General features: G+C 37.3%; 1 pseudogene; it reads right to left on the bottom strand.

Annotated features, from left to right (window-relative positions):
• LOC127198787 (ATP-dependent RNA helicase DDX18-like) overlaps positions 1 to 12,943 on the bottom strand; it is a 52,873-nt pseudogene extending 39,930 nt beyond the window's left edge.
• Positions 12,944 to 13,791: the final 848 nt, after the last annotated feature.

Here is a 13,791-nt window from a genome sequence, read left to right as displayed (position 1 = left end):
CAAGGGGGAGGGGTATGAAGGTGGGACTGGGAGAAGAGGGAGGGGAGCTGGTTTCAGACTGTAAAGTGATGAGAGAGAGAGAGAGAGAGAGAGAGAGAGAGAGAGAGACAGACAGACAGACAGACAGACAGACAGACAGACACAGAGAGACAGAAAGACAGAGACAGAGAGAAACACACACACACATGGGGGGTGGGCGGGAGAAAGAGAGAGAGAGAGAAAGAGAGAGATGATATGAAAAAGTATTCCTATGTATATGGAATCCTTATGAATAGAAATGCAACTTATTTCCAAGAACTCTGATTCCGGTCACCATTTGACTAATTATTAATTGACAGGAAGCTATGTTCTCACTTCTCCAGTAAGTTATCTCTGGTGGCAAGAAAGGTTGGCGGTGGAGGGTGAGAGGCAAGCTCAGAGCGCTCATATTTGAAGTATGAAACTGAGCAGGTTTGGAAAGCTAATGTATTTCTTAATTCCCAAAGTGATTTTTGAAAGGAGAATCTTGGAAGAACTGCCAAATAAAATTAATCCATTAAGATGATAATGCAGATTTTTTAAATCACAATGGAGCGATGTGGGTTTAAAGAGAAGATTTTAATATTTCATGGATTTTAACTTGTAGCTCATCAGGTTACATATAGATGGATGCTACCATCATTTATTAAAGTTATAGGAAAAAGACTTAAAATAGAAAAGAAATTCTTATCCATCCTTCTGTGTATGCTTATGAATCAATATCTAGCCTTATACTGTTTCATCAAAAACTAATTCTAAATGTCAGTAGTTTGCAATTAATAATGTGTTCATCAGAAAACAGAAACAAGTAAATCCTATGCTTGGTCAATGAAGACAATAGGAAAACCTAAACATGAAATTATTCTTCAGCTATAATGTCATTAAGAATAGATTCCTACACATTTGTTATTCTTTGCAGATTTAAAAACCTTAAAAATGAAAAAATAGAACATTAAAGACAGAATGGATATTCTGAGCATCTAAAACATGTCTATTTTTATCAAGAAAGTCTATTAACTTACTACATGACACTATATTCTACCCCACTCATTCTGTTTTGCAGTTATAGCCATAACCCGTTACAACTCTCATTCCATTGGGAAGAGATATAACCTGTAGTATTATTGTTTACCCTGTCTTGGCAGAGTTTGGCAGTCGATTTTGCCAGCATCCATACTTGCCCATTTTTAGGCAGAATTCTTCCCATGTCAGAAATGAGGACATTTTGCCCAGGGGCTGGTTTGCTACATTTAAAGCAATCTCTATAAGGAGGTTCTTTGATGCTCATCATCTTCTTTGCAGTAGGCCAGGACTTAAAGTGTCCTGTTGTCAAAGAATCTTTAAAATAAGAAAAGCATCTTTGAATGCCATATTCTGTATGTCTCTGAGGATTTTGAAGGCCTTATGTACCTGTTTTCCCTTATATATCTATAGAATCATATCTATATGTTGAACCTAGGTTGTATCTTCTTGTGATAAAAATAGAATGGTAATTGACATGATCATGATTTGATCAACTAATAGTTAGCTTGTATTACTTAATTATCCTAAAGAGCCTGCAAGACCATTTTCAAGATATTGGAAATAAACCTTATATTCGACTTGAGTTGTATGGGTACAATACTGCATCTTAGAGTAGGAATAAATATAATATATTTAAAAAATAATCTGAATTTGAAATCTATGCCAACATATAAAAATTAAACTTATTTTATGTCAATATACAAAATTCTATATAATGAGTTAAAATCACTTTATTTGTGAGTAACAATTAAGACCTTAAATTGAGGAGTAGATTCAATAATCTACTTTTTATCTTACCATCCCTACATATTTCTATATCCCCCTTCTTTCTTTTCAGGCCCCATCTACATACCTACTAAACAAAGATAAAGAGATATGTCAGATATATTGGGCCAGAAGGTTGAAGATGATGCTCCAATGTTATAAAGAGGTTTAGGTGCCTTTTCAGACAGCAAACTGTCTTTGTCACTTTTTTTTTTTTTAAGAAGCTGCTAACCTGTACTTCCAGTTTACTCAGGTAATTAAATTTTATTCCTTCTCAAGTCTTTGATAGGGTTGAAGACCAGATAGTTTAGTCTTACAATTAAGCTTAGTTGTTTAGGAGATAAGATGTTTCTAGGTCTTGATAGATGTTTTAAGTTGATAGAGATGAGATATGAGAGATACAGATTTACATTCAGAATTTTAGACTCACCAAGACAGGAAAGATGTTTTCTTCAAGATTGCCAAATACAAATAGTCAAAACACTATGAATGTAACATTTATATAATACCTGGTTGTTTCGTTGTTCTTCTTGCTGTATTTATATCATTTTATTCATGTGTAATAATATAAATGTATATGTAAAAAGAGAAATATACAAAAGATAAATAAAAACCTATAAATTAAAAATATTACTATAAATTATGATGTGTAGATAATACAGAGAAGTACAAAATGTGAAATAATCATAAACACTGTGGTCTGGAGCGTGCTCAAAGGATTTCTGATTGAGTTTGATCTGAAACATAAAGAACTAGTAATGAGCAATGAGAGAAAGAATACAGGCACAGGACAGGCTTATCAGAGTTACGATGGAACTCAACCATAAAGGATATTAAATCAAGGGAAGTAACAATGAGATATTGACAGTAACAAGATGTCGTTAGAAACACCCTTATACAAGGAAAAGGAGGCCAGGAGTTTTTAACCCAACAACAAAACAACACACAAAACACATTTAAAAAAACAACAACAACAATCCTAGCTATTAAAAGCTTACTTCCTTCTTCTCTCTGCAGCCCTGCTATACCTTCAACAGTATATCAGCATATGTTATTAGATTAGTTTACCTCAGAATAAGAACTAAGGATGGAAGACTTATCAACAAAAAAAGTAGATCCAGTTTGAAACGCTGCAATTACCTAGGATAAGGGAAGCCAAGGGGATGGGGGCAGAGAGAATCACCCTCTAGCCAAGGCTTGGTGCTCATTGTGTACAATGGAAGATCTATACAAAGTGGGCAATTTGACACATGACCTATGGAGCCTTAGCCAAGGTTTCCTGTGGATGCCCCTAGGCACAAAGGTTATGAAGTTGGAAGACAGAAAAGAAGCTAGCTTCTGGACCCGCAGGATGGCCTTTACTACGATTCCCATGCTGTACGGAAACTTCAACAGCTGTGATCTTAAGTGATGTCTACAGATGCCTTTAAGTTAGAGCATTGCCACTCCTGTTGTACAGATAAGAAAATATGAGAAGCTTTAAGAGAAAGCAGCAACCCGCTCCACAATGCAGAGACTACAAATTCTATAATCTGGCTCCACAGTCTTACTCACTTCCTTCACCTAAGCATGTTCTGAAATCTCAAACGCTGGCTCTGGGAGCAGAACTAACAGTATTAGCAGGGTGCGTACAGTCCAGCTTTGTAGTCAAGAATCTATGTGCACTTCATTAGAAGAGCAAACTCTGAGGAAGAAATGGGACGTAGACAAGACAAATGTAGAAAAGACACTTAGATCTCAGTGAAACTGCAAAGACATGAGTGGCTCAGCTTCAAGTTAGGCCTAATGCTGAGGACCATGGCGTCCACTCTGCATTCAGGGACTGTTTTAGACGTAAACTAGTAGAGTGGAGAATGGGGTTTCACTTTCACACAAACTCTGGTGCCTCATTTCTGACCATGTCCCCTGGAGAGGGAGACCTGGTGGCACTCAGAGGAAGGATAGCAGGCTATCAAGAAGAGACTGGATACCCTATGAGCATATACAGGGTGAGGTAATCCCCCTCAGTCACAGTCATAGGGGAGGGAAGTAAGGGGAAAGTGGGAGGGAGGGAAAAATGGGAGGATACAAGGGATGGGATAACCATTGAGATGTAATAAAAATAAAGTAATAAAATATAAAAAATAAAAAATATTTAAATAAAATACCTTTCCTAGAAAAATAAAAAATGAAAAATAAAAATAAAGACACCATTTTGTTTCAGAAAAAAAAAAAAAAAGAAGTACACTAGTAGAGCCTGGTCATATGACATTTGCAAGTGCACAATGGAGAAGCAGCTATGAGGGATGTGATACATCCTCCTTGCTTATTCCATGCCCGATCTCCTTTGTATTAACATGTATGATCTGGAACTCACAGCTGTGTTTATCAGAGACACATGTTTGAAAGCTAATTATGTAGTGATTGATTCTAATGTTTGCTTTAAAGGACCCTTGCCATCAATAAAACATATTAGAGCAAGTTTTATAAAAATATGTGATTACAAAAATACTTTCTGATAAAAGCAACAAAACAACAGCCCAAATATTTCTAGGTGTAAGTTTAAGGTAAAAGAATGGAAATATATTTTTTCTCTATATCAGAGATACCTATATAGTTGTCAGTGCCAAAACCAAAAGTGGAGCTAAGTGACTCATCACCAAAGTGGGCCAATTGTCTGCAAACTGATGAGAAAATATCAGATGGACATGCACTCAAGAGTGGCCAGCTCCGGAAATTATTTTAACTGTATGAGGTGTATATCATTTTCTTAAAAGCCACATGATATGTCTTCTAATGGGCCTGTGAGGAGAGCATACTTCCTGTGGTTGAGAGCTCTGTTATTTTTCAGAATGCTAATGCTTGTCCCTGAATAACTTAACTCAGATTTCAATATTATCCTTGCCAACTCAGGACACAGGTGGTAATCTAATTTAAAAGGAAAAAGAAAAAAAGATATGGATCTTGGAGAAGAACCCACAGCCACACCACCACCTTACCAAAGGGTATAAGTTCTCATTACATATTTAATATATTTTATTAATATATTCAGATTACATCTCAATCGTTATCCCCTCACTTTTATATTCCTGGTCCTCCCTCCTTTCCTCTTTCACTCTTTTCCCCTCCCTTAGGTTTGTGACAGAAGGAGACCTTTCTCCCCACCATAAGGTCACAGCCTATCAAGTCTCATCCTGATAGCCTGCGTATCCTCCCTTGGAGTGCTACCAGGCCACCCCACCAAGAAGAAGTGGTCAAATATGGGGCAGCAGAGATCATGTCCGAGTCAGTCCCCGCTCTTCACACAATTGTGGATAATATCCTGTCCATTGGCTAGATCTGAATAAGGGTTCAATGTTTACTACATGTATTGTCCTTGCTTGGTGCAGTAGGTTGAGCAGACATCCCTGGATTCATGGTGTTTTTCTTGGTTTCTACGACCCTCTGGATCCTTCTATTTCCCCATTCTCCCATATTTCCCTCACCTAGAGTCCCAATAGGAAGTCCCCGCATCCATCCCAATCTCCTGGTAAGTAAAGACTTTCATGGGACATCCCTTTTGGGCTAGTGTCCAATTATAAGTGAGTATATACCATGTGAGACTTTCTGGGTCTGGGCTAACTCATGCAGGATGATCATTCCTAGTTCCATCCATTTGCCCATAAATTTCAGGATTTCCTTGTTTTTAATAGCTGACTGGTATTACATAGTGTAAATGTACCACAGTTTCTTTATCCATTCTTTGACTGAGGGACATATAGGTTGTTTCCAGGTTCTCGCTATTACAAATAAGGCTGCTATGAACATCGTTGAGCATATGACCTAGTTGTGTGTGGAGTGTCTTCTGGGTATATTCCAAGGAGTGGAATAGCTGGGTCTTGAGGAAGCCTTATTCCAAGTTTTCTGAGAAAGTGCCAGACTGATTTGCAAAGTGGTAGTACAAGTTTGCATTCCCACCAGCAATGAAGGAGTGTTCCCCTTTCTCCACATCCTCACCAGCATGTACTGTCACTTGAATTTTTGATATTGGCCATTCTGAAGTGTGTAAGATGGAATCTCAGAGTCGTGTTAATTTGCATTTCTCTGATGACTAAGTCTGTTGAGTATTTCGTTAAGTGTGTTTCAACCATTTGATATTTTTCTGTTCAGAATTCTCTATTTAATTCTGAGCCTCATTTCTTAACTGTGTTATTTGGTTTGGTGGTGTTTAATTTCTTGAGCTCTTTATATATTTTGGATATTAGTCCCTTGTCAGATGTAGGGTTAGTGAAGATCTTTTCCCAGTCTGTAGGCTGTTGCTTTGTTCTGCTGACAGTGTCTTCTGCCTTACAGAAGCTTCTCAGCCTCATGAGGTCCCATTTATTAATTGCTGATCTTAAGGCCTGGGCTGTTGGAGTTCTGTTCAGGAAGTTGTTTCCTGTGCTAATGCATTCCAGGCTCATTCCACCTTTTTTTTCTAACAGATTTAGTGTCTCTGTTTTTATGTTGAGGTCTTTAATCTACTTGGACTTGAGTTTTGTGCTCAGTGATAAATATGGGCCTACTTGCATTTTTCTACAAGTAGACATCCAGTTAAGCCAGCACCATTTGTTGACAATGTTATCCTTTTTCCATTGAATAGATTTGGTTTCTTTGTCAAAAATCATGGTTCCAAACGTGTGTGGATTTATTTCTGGGTCTTCAATACAATTCCATTGGTCAACCAGCCTGTTGCTATGCCAGTACCATGCTGTTTTAATTACTGTTGCTCTAGAGTACAGCTTGAGATCAGGAATGGAGATTCCTCTGGAGGGTCTTTTATTATATAGGGTTGGTTTAGCTATTCTGGGCTTTTTGTTTTTCCACATATAATTGAGAATTGATCATTCAATGTCTTTTTAAAAATTTGTAGGTACTTTGTTAGGGATTGCATTGAATTTGTAAATTGCTTTTGTAAGATGGCCATTTTTACTATGTTAATTCTCCTGATCTATGAACCTCATTACATTTTAAATACGTGTCATTTTACCCAAGGATCAATCAGCATAGTCTTCATCCTTCATTAAAAAAAGAAAGAAAAGAAAAGAAAAGAAAAGAAAGAAAGAGAAAAAGAAAAGAAAAGAAAAAGAAAAAATCTCTTTTCAACAGATAGGAGCATTATTTTAAAAACTACAGCTAAGCATGGGAGAATAGCAAAGTAGAAAGATCCACAGGGTCCTAGAAACCTACAAGAACATTATGATAGGCAGATTTGGGCCCAGGGGTCCTGCTCAAACTATGGCACCAGCCAAGGACAACACAGGCCATAAACTTCAAACCCATACCCAGTGGACAGGACATTCTCCACAGTTGAGTGGAGAGTGGGATATGACTTTAACATGTACTCTGATGCCCCATATTTGACCATGTCCCCTGGATGGGGAGACCTCAGAGGAAGGATAGCAGGCTACCAAGAAGAGACTTGATACTCTATGAGCATATAAAGGGGAAGGAAGTCCCCCTCAGTCACAGTCATAGGTGAGGGGAGTAAGAGGAAAATGGGAGGGAGGGAAGAATGGGAGAATACAAGGGATGGGATAACCATTGAGATGTAACAAAAATAAATTAAATTTAAAAAATAAAATAAAATGCAGAGTTGTGGCCATTGCTCCCAATGGGTATATTAATAATACAACTACTGCAACTAAGGCTAAGGAATCAATTGTGGAAGCAGGGGGTGGGGTGATGGCGTGGTTTTATAAAAGCTGGAGGAGTGACAGGGTTGTTGTGAGATTGTGTGTCCTAGTAATGGCAAAAGCTACACCTCCAAAGAATCACCAACATGATTGTCTATACATGAGCTGAACAAGGCCAACAGTAGACATGGTAAAGTAGATCAAACTTATGACAAGAAACCTAAATCTCTCACAAAGAACCTTAAGCTGTTGGGGAGCGCTGCAAAGAAAAGGAATAGTGTTCCCCGGAAAAGAGCATCCAGCCCTGAAAACATCATACAAGTGACATTATACTAGCTGAGCAAGTTGTACTTTATATATAAGTATAAACAATATAAAATATATACATAATAATTAATAAATAAGAGAGCAAAGAGGGGAAATGAGGAGTTTTGAAGGGAGGAAAGCAAAGGGTGGCATGATGTAAATATATTATTCTCAAATAATAAAAGAAACTATAAATGGGAGTGTGATGAAATGTAGTTGTCATTTGAAATGTACAAAAATACTGAATGTTTGTTATAAACTATATCTTGCCACTTAAGAGGAGGATAGTTTTGACAGGGTACATAATCTTTCTAAGCATGCAGATTTTTCTTTTTCCCTGAAGACGTTGTAGGGAGAAAATTAAATAGTACTGTGAAAATTTTGGAGACATTTTATTCTGTAAAACTCCTTATTGTTAACAGTTTTATCCAGAGCTGCACAGCAAAGGAAAACCCGTGAAGTCAAATTTAAATAATTATAACAAAAGACCTTATTCAACATTCTTGGAATATATCTTCTCATTTCAAAATTCATGCTCTGAATTTGGTTTCACTTGAGATGGCAGAGGTTGTGAGAGCCACCTGGGGCTTGATGTGCATGGAACATTTCTTTTATACTGTTCCTTTCCCACATTTGTGTCTATGTGATTGGCCATGTGTGTACTTAAGTAAACAAATCTTCTTGCGAGCATGTTCACTGACTGGTGTGGACATGCTCAAAAGGGAAAGGTACTGAGTAAATAGGCATCTTTGCTTCTGCAACAAAGACACAGGAAGGAATCAAGGAGAAAAATCTCTGCTTTGAAGAGATAAAGCAAGCCTGTAATCAGAGCTATCCAGGCAAAGGCATTACCTGTGGGAGGCTGCTCTACTTTGTACTCACGTAGCACCTTTCATCCAGAAAGCTCAAATCACATACCATTTATTAAGCCCCTTTATGTACACGGACCTCATTGATCCTCTCAGCAGGGTTATAAAAGCATATTATGGACCCCTCTGTGGGCATATGAAAACTAAGGCACTGGGGAGCGAAGTGCCTCATCAAAATGCACAAAAGTAAACACAGGGAAAAAATTAAGAATGTAAGAATAATTATGGTATTGATGCACTTTCTTTGGTGTGATTCCTGATTTTTTTAGTTATTTATTTCCATTAAAACACAAACACGGTAGCAGTCAAGCATGTGACTGAGCCTTGCTGGGGGTCAGGGGCTCTTGTTATTACAACATTACCTGAAATTTCCACACATTTAAAATTCCTGATACTCTCAACCAGGACAAAAAATAAATGTCTACCAGACTGCCCACAAAAATCCATTTTTATTTATTTAGTAGGTTATTATGTATTTATTTATGATTAATCCATCCATCTACTTATGTATGTATGTATCTATCTATCTATTTATTTGATTCAAGGGGTAAAACAGGGGCAAATGTTCACAAACCATACTCTGACCACCTTTGCAAATCACAGCTCACTCTCCTGGTACAATAAGCTTTTAAGCCCAGTGGGTGTACTAAATCAAAACACAAACAAAGCGAGCACTGCAGTTGCTACACGTCAAACCTTCCCCATCTCTGAGCTCTGGGGCAGTAGTTTCCCACAACATTTCTGACACCTTCAATCAAACTGATAAGAGTTATTCTCCCTACCCAGCAAAAAAGTTCTATATTCCAACACCTTCTTTTTCCTTAGCAAGAAGAAAGACAAAACATGTCTTCTTTCCTGAATGAAACAGATAAAAGAGGCTAAATACAACCTCCTTTGGAGCTTTGTATTTTTCTCTTGGTCAAAGGCTTTATATTTTTCTCCTAGTCTCTGTGCTGTGGGATGGTGGTAATAAATTTTTGGAGAAGGAAAGGGAATTCATAATTAGGGTTGCTTCATCTCAACCCTGGAAGTGGACTTGAGAAGAAATTTCTCTTCTCCCTTCATTTAGACTCCTATGTGATCAATAACCTGAACAAGAAGTTCCTGAGCTAATTGTCTGCTCCTTGGACTTTAAAACCAAGACATACTAGAATTTCTCATAAACATTTAATAAATCATTTTGTATTTTACTCTCTTTGCATGCATGATTTATAAAGTAAACAACAAAAGGCATACTTATAAAACAGGCCACAAAGCCTGTTGATCTTCTCTAGACAATTTTTCTTCTGATACCATTTTCAAATCTGCTAAAATATGTTTTGGCAAGATCTAAATTTCTTTTTCATAAATAATATATGTGGAAAATAAAATAAATATCACTACCAACAACAAGATTCCAAAAATATATTGCCACTGATTTCCTAAATGATGTTTATCTTGCTCCTTTTTTATAGTCACACCAACACACAAACGCAGTAAAAACATCTCATATCCTAGACAGAAGCCTGCACCAAACACAAACTAACACTACAATTGCAAGTCACACACATGAGAGAGAGAGAGACAGACAGACAGACAGAGACACAGAGAGAGAGAGTGAAAGAGAGAGAGAGAGATACAGATACAGATACAGAGACAGAGAGACAGACACAGAGAGAGAGGCAGAGAGAGACAGAGAGAGAGAAAGAGAGACAGAGAGAGAGAGAGAGAGAGAGAGAGAGAGAGAGAGAGAGAGAGAGAGAGAGGAGGAGAGAGGAGAGGAGGAGAGGTCGAGGGGAGCGAGAGGAGAGAGAGAGAGAGAGAGAGAGAGAGAGAGAGAGAGAGAGAGAGAGAGAGAGAGAGAGAGAGAGAGAGATATGAAGAAAATGTTTACAACGTAGAAGGCATTACTGGGATATCCACTTAGGCCAACAAAACACATTTTTCAGATTACACTGCATTTCCACAATAAAATGGCATGCTTATTTATATTTAAAAAGGATGCTGCCAGAAACTACCAAAAGTTAGAACAAAGCTGAAAATAAGACTGTAGCAAGCATTTCTTCATGTTCATGTCTCAAAACAGAATCGCTAAACACACATCCAAACAAACAACATCTAGGCATAATAAAATTAACCATTATAATCTCCAACCTAAAAACTAATTTAAATTAATCCTGATGGTCTCTACATCCCTTCCAATAACTTCACCATTTCACTGTAGTTTGTAGCAAAAGTTCTCTAAAGATTTATGGATGTCCACCATGTATAATTTCTCTCCTCTCATGCTCAAAGCCCTCCCATTCATCAGATCTATGGAAAGTGCCAAACTGCCCACAGAACCCTACTCAAAACATTCCCGTAAAAATGATCGTATTTGAACATGTTTACCTTCCACCAATCACACTATAATTCACATAGTGAGTGTTTGACGTTTTATGTGAGTAAAAGAGTAAATACTGAAGGCATCCTGAGGTGCTCATGAACATACTAAGGGATAAATTTTATTTGCCATGGTAGGTATTCAGTGTTTTAAAGTAATTAGTGCATGAGAATCAAAATCCATGACCAAATACCCAAAACTTAATTCTTTTTTTTTAATTAAAATAACTTAAAAAAAAAGACTGGCCACAGTTTTTATTTTATCTTCATACTTAGAAGCTTATTGTGATGATCGATCATACCAAATATTTATACAATTTAATAAACTTAATACAGGTAAAATATCCATTATGTAGCTGTGGAACTTCATGTTACATTGTACAGTTCCACTAGCAAATATATTTCATGTAATTATCCACTGGGAGAGCAAGAGGGAGAGAGAAGAGGAGGAAGGAAAGGAAGAAAAAAGTTAAAACACATATTAGCACAAGACAATTCACATTATATCCTCTTTCATGATTTATGTATCCATTACCTGAATCCATTCTTCCTCATCACTCTATATTGCCCTTTAACTATTTTCCTTCCTATATGGGATACTGTTTCCACATGTATATTTGTACATGTATACATATATAAGCTATGATCTATATAGGATGGAGATTGTGTGACCCGCCCCTTAATATTACATATTCTAAGTTCATACATTTTCTGCAAGTTTTGTTCTTGCTCTTTTCCTTAGAGTTGAATGGCATTGCATCTGATACATGACCTAGATTTTCACTATCCACTTACCTGAAGACGAATGTCAACGGTGCTCCGCTTCCGTGCTGTAATGAACAATAAACACAAGGGTGTAAATATATCCATGGCAGGATGTGGAGTTCTCTGGATATGTGCTCAGGAATAAACAACTGTTTCCCATGACAGACCTATTTTTAAATATTTGAGGAGTTATTGAAACTTTTTACTACAATGACTGTGTTAATTTGCTAAGATATTCTCTCTCTCTCTCTCTCTCTCTCTCTCTCTCTCTCTCTCTCTCTCTCTCTCTCTCTCTCTCTCTCTCTGTCTCTCTCTGTGTCTCTCTCTCTCTCTGTCTTCATATTCTCTCCAACATTTTTCATCAGATTTCTTGTTTATAGCCTCTCTAAATGGAGTAAAAGGATATCTCAAAGTAGTTTAATTTCCATTTCCCTGATGGCAGAGGACATGTAACTCTTTTTTGAAACAGTTACTGGCCATATGTGTGGCTCAGCGGTTAAGAGCACTGTTTGCTCTTCCAGAAGTCCTGAGTTCAATTCCCAGAAACCACGTGATGGCTCGTAACCATTTATTATGAGATCTGGTGCTTTTTCTGGTGTGCAGGCATACATGCAGGATTAACACTGTATGTATAATAAATAAATAAATATTTTTAAATGTGTTTCTTTATTTAAAAAAAGAAAAACTTTCTCTGATTCTGGGCAATATTCACTATGTTCATAGCTCCCTTCTCTGTGCAGAAACTTTTTTACATAGCCTCTTTTTCCTTAACTATTACTGTTATGCCCATATACAAGCCCACAAATATACAAATACAAATTGCTGAGTTCATTCAGTGTTGCTAATTTGCATATATTTTAAAGATGTTTATTTGGCGTTGGATAAGGAATTAGGGTATTAACCACTCAGAGAGACTGATTCTACCTCTTTTTGCAGTTTTTCATTTCCTGTGGCCTTTATTTTTCTAGAGGTGGGGCCCCATGCGACAGATTTCCTTCCACATTTGTAAGTCAACTGGTACTGGAATTACTCACTTCTTCCATAGGAAACTATACTGTTGATATTTAATATGTAAAACTTGTCTGTCGTATATAAGAAACACATTGTTACATTCCATGTCTTGTTCTTTACAATCTTTCTGCTCACTCTTCTAAAAGCGTCCCTGGGCCTCAGGTGCAGGGGCTGTTCTTCCCTCTGTCCCATGGCCTCACCTACCACAAGAAGATGGCTAGTTTACATCACCAGGAATGAATTCCCTTCTTTTTAATGTCTGATGAGACAGATATTGGTTAGTGATGATATATAACTGTCAGGATTGCTCATTTAGGGTTATCTTGCCAAGGTCATAATCACTGTGGTCCCTAGACTTCTAAGCTGTGTGTGAACACCAACTGCTTTTCTTCAATGGCAGCTTGCTGATCACCATTGAGTACTAAGAAAGCTATTTCTCAGGGAAGAGATTGCTGGATCATATCTAGCACAGTTCCACCAACTTCTTTGTCCAAGGCAAATGAAGTCTTCAGAAAACATAAACTTCAGGGTTTATAGTCAATTCTGAGAGGCAAGCAAGGGCAACAGCAATAGCCTATATTGCTGGGGAGGTTGCCGACAACATAAGCAACGACTTGAAAGGAGATTTCTTATGCTTGGCATTGGGTTTCTGTGTAACACCATGCCAGGTATTTCACGTTAATTCCTGTGCTATTACTGTGTTACCCACAAGACTCTCCTACCCCACCCAATATCTTGATGAATATTCTTTCCTTACATTTTATTATATAATTCTTAGAATTTCAGGTTTTAAGTTAAAATTTTGGTCTGTTTTAAATTGATATTTGTACAAGGTAAAAGATAAAAATCTATGCATCACACACAACTTATACATTTACAATTTTAAAACTGTATAAGCTTGTGAGAAATTATATGTTTTCAGAACAAAAGAGTTGAACACTGACATTGCATCAGACCTGACAGGATTCATTCCTCTCAGCATGCTGGACACTGACATCCTGCATCCTTCATGTTCCAGCACCAAGGGCTTCAGTTGCTGT

This window comes from Acomys russatus, chromosome 2 (genome assembly GCF_903995435.1).
Source record: "Acomys russatus chromosome 2, mAcoRus1.1, whole genome shotgun sequence".
Classification (NCBI taxonomy): domain Eukaryota; kingdom Metazoa; phylum Chordata; class Mammalia; order Rodentia; family Muridae; genus Acomys; species Acomys russatus.
This window is presented reverse-complemented; position numbering and strand designations above follow the sequence as displayed.